We start from the raw sequence: 12,227 nt of genomic DNA on the forward strand, positions 1-12,227 counted from the left end.
CTGAAACAAAAGGCAGGAAGATTTTTAAATGCTGTGGTGAGCCAATGGGAGAGTACTGGAGGACACTGGGGGAAGGGTGGTCAAGGGATTAGGCTATCCCTGTTTGTTAATTGCAGTTTATTGAAGTTAGGCTCCTACCCTCCCACAAAGAATCCGAGATAGAGGTAGTATCTCTTTCAATAATTGCATTTCAAAGGGATGGCTCCCAGGACCCTGACAGAGATATTCCTGGGTTATAGAAGATTTACTTCTCAAAGAAGCAGAGAAAGAATCTATAATTGCAAGTTTTCTAAAGTAAATGCTCTAAGCAAAGGGAGGTCAGGGATCCATAGTTAGAAAGAAGCTTGGCTTAAGTTTAGTCAAGCTGCGGGGAACTTTAAGGCCTTTCTTGGTCAGCAAGGGGGTGAGTTTATTTCCTTTGCAGAAATAATGTAGATATATGTATCCAGGCATAGGTATGCATTAACAACTGCTCTGGGGAAAGCAGAAAACTAGGTGGAAAACGATGAGCAGTAGTCAATAAACAGAGACCCTACTTGTCTTTGAAATAAGTATAATCCATATCATAATAGAAATCATCTGCCAAAGCCCTGATAATAATAAAGTACCACATATTCTTTTTAGTTGTGCAGATTTTATATATTATTCATCATACTGTAGGAGAATCCCACTCTCAGATCATGGCAAGCTTTACTTTATCAGAAGCTATATGTAAAGGTTAACATTTCGTGTGTGCCCCAGATGTATACTAAAATTCAAATTTCACGTATTTTTATAAAACTTTTCACATATTTGTGAAATATTCTAAATTTACAAGCAACAATTTTAGATTTGCAGAAACGTCAGTTAAACCATTTTTTTAAAAAAATCTATGTATGGGATTCTAAATTTCTACTACTTAAAAATCAATTTTATGGTCTGCTTTTGAGTCAGGTTAGATTTAGCCACACATTTTCCGATCTCCTGTGCAATTATAATGTAAAGAGTGAATTATTGCACAGCATGAATGGGTTGGAAAGCTTGATCCTATTCCTGAGGTTCTGTAGAGTCATGGTGAAATGGATGCTCATAATTGCTTCTGATGAAAGTCAGGGGTTTGGGAATGCTCAAACCAGAATTTTGATAGAAAGAACTACTAATAGAAACTTAAATTTTCTGTAGGTAATTAATATCTTCTCGTCAATTTGTTGCATTTACAGCTTTGCTTTCGTCTGGATAACCTAATGAGCTGCATGTTTTGCTACACTTGGCAAAAATAGAGTTCAGATATAGTACTTCAAGGGCTCAAAATAAGAAAAAATAAAAACTTAACATCTGATTAAAATATACTTGGGTAGAAGCTTTCTCCAGTAAATCTCAAGCATGTGAGATGTCATGAAATTGGGACAATGGGGGCGAAAAGTAAATACTGGTAACTGTTCAAGGACACAAATTATCTTTCTTAGTTTGCAAAGTCATCAGTCTTAATTCCAGATTAAGTCTGCACATCAGGTAGTCTGTCTTTATTATTTTGTAAAATGAAAAGCTGCATAGGACTGAAACTATATCTGTATATGTGAAATAATCTCAGTGAAATGGCATTTCAATTTTTTTGACCCTTATCACAAATGTCAGAATGATCTGACTTTCACATGAATAATAAAAATGTCCAGATATCAATATAATTGTACATATATATATTATCTTTCCACCTGCATGCAATATATATAAATATAATATTTTATACAGGTGCTACAAAAAACTGATATCATGTTATCTCTCCAGTGACATATAGCATAACTTTATATTTCACTTATGACAAGTGAAGGGAAAAAACCATGAAACTCATTTAAAAATAATACAGTCAAATTGAGGCATGGGACATAGTGTTGGAGATAAGTTAACTTAATAAGAGACTAGCTTTTCCCATTTCCATTGCATACACATTTATAAACTGTGAAGCACTAAGGCAGAATCTGTGTACACGAGGTGAAGTAAATATTCATTGGTTTAAAAAGAAAATACAAAGTGGAAAATCTCAGATATCAAAACAGTTCATTGACATGTAAATCCTGAATAATCTTCTTTCCAAAAAAAAGTTATCTAATTATCAGTGTTAACTTAATGTCATGTTGTATAGAGTTAGTGTTAAATATACGGATACCTAAGTGATGGCTTTTAAATCATCTTAATCCTTTACAGCTGTTCTTTCTTTCTCCTCTTTTACTTCCCACTATCCTTTTTTTTTTAAAGGTTTTATTTATTTATTCATGAGAGACAGAGAGAGAGAGAGAGAGAAGCAGAGGGAGAAGCTGGCTCCCAAGGAGCAGGGAGCCCGACGTGGGACTCGAACCCAGGACCCCGGGATCATGACCTGAGCCGAAGGCAGACGCTTAACGGCTGAGCCACCCAGGTGCCCCTAAAACTTTTTTTTAAAAAAGATTTTTATTTACTTACTCAACAGAGAGAGACACAGCAAGAGAGGGAACACAAGCGGGGGGGGGGGTAGGAGAGGGAGAAGCAGGCTTCCCGCTGAGCGGGGAGCCCGACGTGGGGCTCGGTCCCAGGACCCTGGGATCATGACCTGAGCCAAAGGCAGACGCTTAACGACTGAGCCACCCAGGTGCCCCTTCCCACTCTCCTCTTTTGCCTCGTTCTCCTCCCCTTCATCTTCCTCCTCCTTTGTGATCTTTTTCTTCTCATTATTCAAAAAGTGAACATAAGATTATGTCTCTATATGATGAGAAAGGCTGATCAGCTTAACAATGATAAAATCAAGTACAATTAAAATGTTCCATTTTGTTTAAACTTGCCTGAGAAATGATAAACACATTTCATTTTATTATTTCAACACTGAATATATCAATACTCAGGGGCACTAAGCCGGTGTTAAAACAAAATTAACTTTAACTCAACTTCAAATACAGCATGCTTATCCTGATGGTTTCTTGTAATAAATGGTTTTAAATAAACTAGCCAATAAACATTCAAAAGATGCCTTTAGAAGCAATTAACATACATTTTTCCTGGCCAGAAATAACTCAAACTTATTCCTATCCCCAAATAGCAATATCGAATGACCTTTTTCAGATTTTAATCAAAACTAAAAACACAAAAGTCTCTATACTCCTAAGTACTGTAGGGGACATTATATCATATCATAATGTGTCAGCAAAGGTTTGAGCTGATGCCAACTTGTTAATCAACTCGACAAACAAGAGTTCAGAAAGCTGAGGGAGCTCAGTATACTTCTTATCAAGTATACTCAGTAGTAATTTAGTAGCTGCAAAGGGTGAATCTATTTCTCTGTTTTTTTTTTTTACCATGCAGTAGTAATTTCAGCCTTACATGAAATGTGTCTTTAGGTCCATCTACATATGAAATGTCAAAGGTAGAATTGAAGTCTATGCAATTAATAAAAGTTTCCCCATCAAAAATAAAAGTAAATCTGTTTACCTGAACTATCCAGAAAAATGGATGCAAAACATTTTGCTCTTTCCTGCGTCTCTTTTTCCATATCAAAAAGTGTTCAGAAACATCATAGTGATGTCTGAATTACCAGGTATGTTTAAGAAAATAAAAAATATTTTCAGGATACCAAATTACTCAGAATATAAAATAAAATACATACATACAGATAAGTAATAAATTACATAAGAAATAATTAGTAACTTTTTAATCCCATCATTATTTAAATCTTTAAATTTGTTATTCTTGTGGTTTTTGTTTTTCTATTTTATTTATTACATTTTGGGCTTCATGAATTAAGTAATTTATTTTAAATTTTTAGACAGAAGTATGGGTTGTCTCAACTTTTAATGTAATAGACCATTTATGCCTCAATGGAAATATGTAAACATAATTTAATAAATTTATGGACCTGAATCTTTTGGTGAGCAAATTTATTCCACAGACCAAATTAGTTTGGTCTATAAACCTCTAGTTTATATTCTGTATTATTCTATATTCTATAAACCTCTAGTTTATAGAATAATATGGATAGAGAGTGAATTAAAGCCACTATAAAATGGCTTTCTTGTGGTACTCTTTGCTGTTAGGGTAAGAGCTCCTCTTTGTCCAAGGAGAGATTTAGGTCATCTCTTTTGCACACTAGCTAGCATGTTAGTAATGAATAATCATCCAAGAAGTCAATTTTTACTTGTTAGTGCTCTATAAAGAGAATGGCGGTCTGTTTGGATTATATTATGACGTCGAGTAAGGAAAAACACAAGGTTTCCTCCAATGGTATTTGTTTCATAAATTTACTAATTAGTATCTTCTTCAGTGGGAAAAATGTCATTAACATATTCAGTTGGGATGTTAAGATAAATGAAGTTACTACAAATAATAATTTATTTATTGGATTAAACGTACAAAGCAAAGCATTTAAGAATTAAAGTTATTAAGCATTTTCTTTTGTACTTCTGGATATTAGCACAAATCAAATAAGTTACTTCACAGAAAGAGTTGAAGCAGAAGCTGGAATGACCAACATCGCGGCCTTTAAGGTATCACCCTCTTCTAATGAACACATTAATGGATTTTCTTAATAACCTTTTAAAGTAGTAAAAAAATGCATAACACTAAAGCATAAACACTAAAACATAACATAAAAAGTAAAATCCATTTGTCACTACACAGATACTCAGTGCTTCCTCTGTTCTTATATAATTAAATAGGACACTGTTTACTTTGTTCAAAGAAGTAATACAGTGATATATTGAAACAAATTCTATTTTCTAAATTAATATTATTTAATAATTAGTTTCTAAATTAATAAGAATCTTATTTGCATCACATTTCCAGACCACTGGAAAAAAATATCTATATATTTTATTTTTTCATGAGTAAAGGGATAGACGTTTATTTTATTTATTTTGTTTTTTTAAAGATTCCATTTATTTATTTGACAGAGGGAGAGAGGGAACACAAGCAGGGGGAGTGGGAGAGGGAGAAGCAGGCTTCCTGACGAGCAGGGAGCCCAACGCGGGGCTCGATCCCAGAACCCTGGGATCATGACCTGAGCCGAAGGCAGACGCCCAATGACTGAGCCACCCGGGCGCCCCAGGGATAGAAGTTTATTTAAGTGAAGATACAGAAAAAGCTCTCAAGAGTGACAGGGGTCCCGACAGGGTTGCCATTGAGGGCCTTTAGGGTTTATCTTTTATAGAAAGTAACCAGGGAACTTTAATCCTTTTAACATCTCTATTGATAACATCTTCAATGGCATACTTCCTTTTTAGGGTCTGGTTATTCTTCGTTGGTCACAGGTGATTATCATAAAGAAACCCACCCCACATGACCCACCCCACATGCCTAGGGCAGGATAGTCCTACATCCCTAAGGAGGGCACGTGTTGTGATATGCAACTAATGAATCATTGAATACTACATCTAAAACTAATGATGTAATATACAGTGGCTAACTGAACATAATAAAAAAAAGAAAGAAAGAAAATATATGAACATGCAGGGGCATCTGGGTGGTTCAGTCTGTTAAGTGTTAGACTTAATTTCGGCTCAGGTCATGATCTCAGGGCTGTGAGATCGAGCTCCACATCAGGCTCTGTGCTGGGAATGGAGCCTGCATGAGATTCTCTCTCTCCCTCTGCCCCTCCTACCCCTCTCTCTCTCTCTTAAAAAAAAAAGTAAAAAGAAGAAATATGAATATGTGAACATAAAATATGAACAAATGAACTTATTGGCAAAATGAACTTATTACCCTAATTTATAGTCACGTTAGCAACAATGTTGGAAGGAAATTTCATAAACTTAAAACCATGCCCTTTGGATATCACTTTTCCTGAGATGCTTAGATTCCACTGACACTAACTCTATTTTAAGTCATGGAAAGAAAAACTTCTTTAGACTTTTTCACCCCAATACCATTGTTCTTATTCTTCCATATGTTAGTGGTCACTCACTCTGTTTCACAGAGAAGAGTTGGTAAGCTGACCCTCCCCAAGGTATTCCACAATTTACTTAGATTCATTGGGAAGATTCATTTTCTTGCTTGAAAAAAGGGATGATCAAAAATAAATTCACAATTCACTGAGTTGTTTGAGGATTAAAAGAGCCACTTTTTTAAAAAGCCTCAGATGAATTATAGAGTCTCAACAGTGTCAGGGATTCATATTTCAACCGTTGTTAAACATTAGACTTGGATTTTGATTACTAATGGCCTGTGACACAGAAATGTCCACATCTTCTCTGAAAAATACATACTCCTAGTGGGGTTCTTGAGGGAGATATAGGTAAGAAAAAGAAAACAAATGAGAAATGAGATGCTGTTTTATAATCTTTGAGGTGTCATTATTTTTGTAGGAAGAATTCAGTGTGAGGCTTCATAAAGCTGGGTTGGCCATGAGCTTGAGACCAAAGCCTCAGGCATGATCCTTGACACTAAAGCTGTAATCCAAAAATGAAGACAAAATAAAGACACTTTCAAACTTTATTATATTGCCTGCTCAGCATTACTTTTTCTCCCTTTATTGATATTTAAGATTAGTTGCACTGATCTTCCCATTTTTCCAGCAACTCCTCCATTCATGACCTTTGCACTGTGACTTTGAAGCTCCTCCCATGAAAAGATGAAAAATCTCCAATCTTGAATCTAGGCCTGGCCAATAGAATGCAATATATCTGACAAGTCAATTCTGAACCTAGATCTCAAGAGTCTTGTGTGCTTCCCACTCTCAAACTTTAAACCCCTGCCTCTGCCATGAGAACAAATTCAGACTGTTGGAAGATACGACGTGGAGCAGAGCCAAGTCCTAACACCTAAGGCCATTTTACATGACCCAGCTCCGCTCAGTCCAACTGGTAAGTGCAGATGTAAGAATAAGCCTAGTTAAGATCAGCTGAATCCAGCTAAGACTAGTAGAATCATCTAAATATACATAGCCTTATAAGAAATAATAAATATTTGTTTTTTTATAATAGGTATTCACATGCTTCATTAACACAGAAATAATTAAATGATACAGTTGGATGCTTAATTCCTCATTCATTTGTACTACTTATCACAAAGGATATGGCTGAGGCTGCTTTGTATGACCTCTAGTGGTGGTGAACATCACATCTACCCATGGTCAACCACAGTAGCCCAAAACCCAGTCTAAGTACTTTAGAAATAGACCAAACTGGGCCGGCATTTTACCAGAGAACTTTCACCACAGTTTTTAGAAAAGTCTTTCTCTTTTTGATGAGCTGATTAATCAAACTGAGAGTGTCAATCTAGGAAACAAAGAGGCAATGTATCCATGACAGAACTCAGAACATCATTGGGACTTTGGACCTGCTGTATCTAAAAGCACTAATTTTGGTTACATAAACCAATAATTTTTTTTAAATTTTTTTTAAACTGAAGCAAGTATTGTTTGGATTTCCATCACAACAAATAATTTCTGAGGACTTTAACACCATCTAGCTAGTCATATGGGAGAAAGAACTTTAAGAGACTGTTGGAGAGGTACTGTGGTCAGCCAGTTCCTCAATAGTAGGTAAGAGAAAGTTGATCGAACAAAGGGCAGGCACATTGTGTCTTTGAATACATAGTGTCTCATCGAAGTGAACATGTCCTAAGTCATTTCTCTGAATTTAAACTATCATATTGTAAATCCCACTTTCCTTTGAAGCAGGAGCTAAGATTCTAAGTAGGAGGATAAGATAAAATCCTGTTATGACAAAATTAAACAAAGGTTGAAAGTATTACCCCCCACTTCCACCTCTATTACTAGGCACTAAGTTGAAATGATCAAATTGCATAAATCTTTCATTGGCAAACAGTCAAAGGATGTCTTGGATTCTATTTTCAATTTTGGTACATTCTGGAATGGAATGGAAGAAATGTCAGACTGATAATTTTCTAGATTGCTTACAATTATAACTATACTATTCTGCCTTCCCAGGTGCCTTCATTTGTTTGGGCGTGTATGCATTCAGGAAGGTAACATCTTCTATTTAAAGCCACTAGACAAATCAGACAACTTGGTCAATTGTCAAACATCAGGATCACTATAAATGGCGCTCTCTATTTTAATGTTATTTGACAAAATTTGCCTATATGAAGGATCTTTAAAAATACAATGCTTAATTTTTTGGCCTCCCAAATGGAATATACTGTGCCTTATTTGAAATTTGGGGCAAAAAGATCAGTTAAAGGTAGACAGGAAATATGAAATACAGGAAAAAATTTTCCAGTGTCTTTGGTTAAAATAGCTATTATAAACACAGTAATGTGACAGTTGAGAAGTTTAGCATGAGTTAAAAAAATATGTTTTGATGATGATAAACCTTTTATGTTCATAATGGAAAAGCACAAACAGTAAAATTAGCCCTGGAGAAATAGGATGTGAAGTTTACTCACCACGGTCAGCATTTGCTTTAGTGTGAATCTGGAATCTTAGCAATTTACTCAGTATAAACAAGAGCCAGAAAGGTTGGCTATTTGTCCAGCAATACTTTTAATAAAACAAAGAGCAAATAGTGCATGCTCTTGAATTTAGCCATGCCAAATGTATTTTTTAAAGAAATAACTTAACGATGAGGATAGTTGGTCTCTATGCCTGTATCACAGATGGAGGTGTCTACGTCTGTCTGTACTTGGCATGCACTGCCACTATATGTTATGCACACGAGCGAGGGAAGACCAAGAATAGGGTTACATTAATTTATTCCTGTTATGAAATAAACAATTAGATGAACATCAGATGGAATCTTCTCAAATAAGGCTAATTTCCTTCCTTAACCCTCTGGATATTTAGTGCCCATCCATGTTAGGAATGAAGGTAAATAAATAAAATACATGAAATTGTGTTAAACGGAGATCCACTAATTATATAATTGTTAGTTTTCCCTTGGATACTCTTCTCTGTAAGATTTTTTGTCCAATTTTACATTCATTTTCATGTCTAAGTGAAAATATATATCATCAAAAAAAGAAAGAGTTATCTTTCTTAAAGGCAAGGGGAAGGGCTTTATTTTAAATGGAAATTTAACTGGTATTTAGCGTATTTCCATTTTCAGTTCAGTGTTCGTTATTCTGGGATACATAAACCTACCAGATCTCAATAGTGAACAATAGAACACACCGTAGTGTTGGAATTGTAATTGGCAGGAAAAAAAGTGAATGAAAGAACAAATACAGGAACACCTGGGTGGCTCAGTTGGTAAAGCAGCTGCCTTCGGCTCAGGTCATGATTCCAGGGTCTTGGGATCCAGCGCCGCATAGGGCTCCTTGCTCAGCGCAGAGCCTGCTTCTCCCTCTGCCTCTGCCGCTCCCCCTGCTCGTGCTCTCTCTCTCTCTCTCCGAAAAATAAATAAATAAAATCCTAAAAAAAAAAAAAGAACAAATACAACAACAGGAAAAAAAGAGAGAGAAGAAAGGAGGAAGGGAAGAAGAGAGAAAATCTGTGTTGATAATCCAGACATTGTTGGCCATGGACATAAATAATGGGATCCTTATTTACTGGATTAAAATTACACTGAAGCAGTACTTGGACTTTCTTCAATATATGCTCTTTTCCATTGTTTCTGAGATGGTATCTGTTTCACATGTTAAATTTAGAAATGTATGAGTGTAATAACATGATAATGTTGCTTAAATTTTTAATATACTTTAATATTTTTAAAATATCTGTTCACAAATTATTATTATGTGTTTTATTATAACATAATAAAAATTTATGCAGAATGCATTTTGATAGATTTTATAGAAACACAGTGATGATTCTGAGAAACCTAATGATAGATGCACAACAGAACTTTCTCATTCCTCACCAGTGCAGCACCTATTATATCTGGTGGCCTTCTTAGCAGTTGTCCAGCTCAAATTCCCACAGAACTTGGTGAAATTTTAAGAAATATGTACAAATGAATGTTTAAAGCAAGTTACATAAAAGTTCTAAAAAAAATTCTTAAATTTTTGAGTCAAAAGCAATGGACTATAATGCCTTCTTAAATAGTTTATGAATTCTATCCAAAATTACCATGGAATTTTGGATAATAAGCATACAGATTAGTATTAAGTTATAGTTAGAGCAGTCTTCATGAAGTTTTTATAAGCTTTTTTTTTTAAAGATTTTTATTTATTTGACAGAGAGAGACACAGAGAGATGGAACACAAGCAGGGGGAGTGGGAGAGGGAGAACCAGGCTTCCTGTGGAGCAGGGAGCCCGATGTGGGACTCGATCCCAGGGCCCTGGGATCATGACCTGAGCTGAAGGCAGATGCTTAACGACTGAGCCACCCAGGCACCCATGAAGTTTTTATAAGCTTTAGTGATAAGTAATCAAATCCATCTATGGAAGTGGTTTTATGTGACATATATAGTGTAGCCTGTGCATGTGCTTTCATTGACACGTGTGTGTGTGTGTGTGTGTGTGTGTGTGTGTGTGTGGACATATAGTAGTAAATCACAACTATCCCTGTGAATGAGGGTAACTATTCCTAAAAATGTATTTGTTTCGCACATCCTTATAATATGAAGACATTGATTACATATTAAAATTGGGTAGTTAGAAGAGTCAAAACTCGGGGCGCCTGGGTGGCTCAGTCGTTAAGCGTCTGCCTTCGGCTCAGGTCATGATCCCAGGGCCCTGGGATGGAGCCCCGCATCGGGCTCCCTGCTCGGCGGGAAGCCTGCTTCTCCCTCTCCCACTCCCCCTGCTTGTGTTCCCTCTCTCGCTGTGTCTCTCTCTGTCAAATAAATAAATAAAATCTTTAAAAAAAAAAAAAAGAAGAGTCAAAACTAAGATACATAAAATGTTAAGCCAGAAAAATATTTTTTAATAATAATTTAAGCACAATTTGTTAAAACTTTGTAGAAAGTGTTAGCACAGCGGTTTTAAATTTCAGTCATTATAATTCATTCCTGATATGAATCATTTTCTAAAATTAATTTATTAATTATAGCAGTTAAGTGTAATTATTCTACCTATTCAAGATTTTTATTATTACTTTTTAACTCCAAGATAAATTCAGTGGAGGGTAATTACCATAACAATAATTCAGCACACATTTTCCAATCTGCTTGTTATTACAATACGTTCTCCAGAGTACCAGCTTCCACATTAATCAGTCATTCATGAACTTACCTCCCTGTTCAGTGAGGCCTTCTAGAAGCAATTTAAAGGATAACAATTTTTTTCCAAAAGGAATTGGCAGAGGAGATGTCCTTGTTCTGATTTCTGTTTTGGTTTTAATAAAAGCTTTAAGTAAATTAAGGGAAAAAAAACCAGAAAAGTAGAAGAAAGAGGTTTATCAAATAATCCTGGGTACCAAACATACACACATAAGATAAAAATCAAACATGTATTACATGAGAAAAGAAAAGGCTCCGAAATCATGTGTCTTCCTGAGCAGAAAGTCTCAAGTCTCAGCAGACACCTTTATTACACACCTTTTCCCAAAAATGTCAATGCACCACTGAGAACATTGCATCCAATTAGCACTGCACTGGGCACCCTGTTATCACATTCAGTGATCCATTAAGTGAGAACTAGAAAAGCACAACATGGTTATGCCTACCTTCTTGAGGAGCTTTAGCTGCTCATAATTACACACCTGAGTTTGTAGAAAGTTTAGCACCACACTTCAGATTCACGCTTCTATGTATTCCACCTCTGCCCCAGTTGTATTTCTAATACAAATGCATTGCACTAGCTTTGTTTCAGAAGCAGCAAAAGTTAATATACACTCATATTACACAAATGGAATTCTAGAGAGAGATTTTTTTAAACATTTGGGGGTTATAACTATTCCTGAATCTGATGAAACAATGGGCACTAGTCCCATGAAAGTATTAGTATCCAAATATTCTTTTTAAATGCAAGCTAGTTCATAGAATCTTATTATGTACTGTAAGTTAAGACTACATGCTCTGTCATTTTTCTAGATCATTTCTTTTACCCCTGTCGTATCTTGCAAGTGTACTGACTAAGACAAACAAAAATGTTGACTTTTCTACATCTTTAACAACTGACTTAAAAATATTTTAAAAGATTTTATTTATATATTTGAGAGAGAGAGAGAGAGAGAGAGAGAGCATGCACAAGCAGGGGCAGCGGCAGGCAAAAGGAGAAGCAGCCCCCAGCTGAGCGGGGAGCCTGATGCAGGACTTGATCCCAGAACCTTGGGATCATGACCTGAGCCAAAGGCAGACACTTAATTGACTGAGCCACCCAGGCACCCTTGTGATTTTAGCATTATAAAATTGAAACAAATGCACTTCTGCAGATATAACTGAAA

This window comes from Callorhinus ursinus, unplaced genomic scaffold, assembly GCF_003265705.2.
Source record: "Callorhinus ursinus isolate GAN/ISIS: 27379988/994484 unplaced genomic scaffold, GSC_fseal_2.0 scaffold4, whole genome shotgun sequence".
Classification (NCBI taxonomy): Eukaryota; Metazoa; Chordata; class Mammalia; order Carnivora; family Otariidae; genus Callorhinus; species Callorhinus ursinus.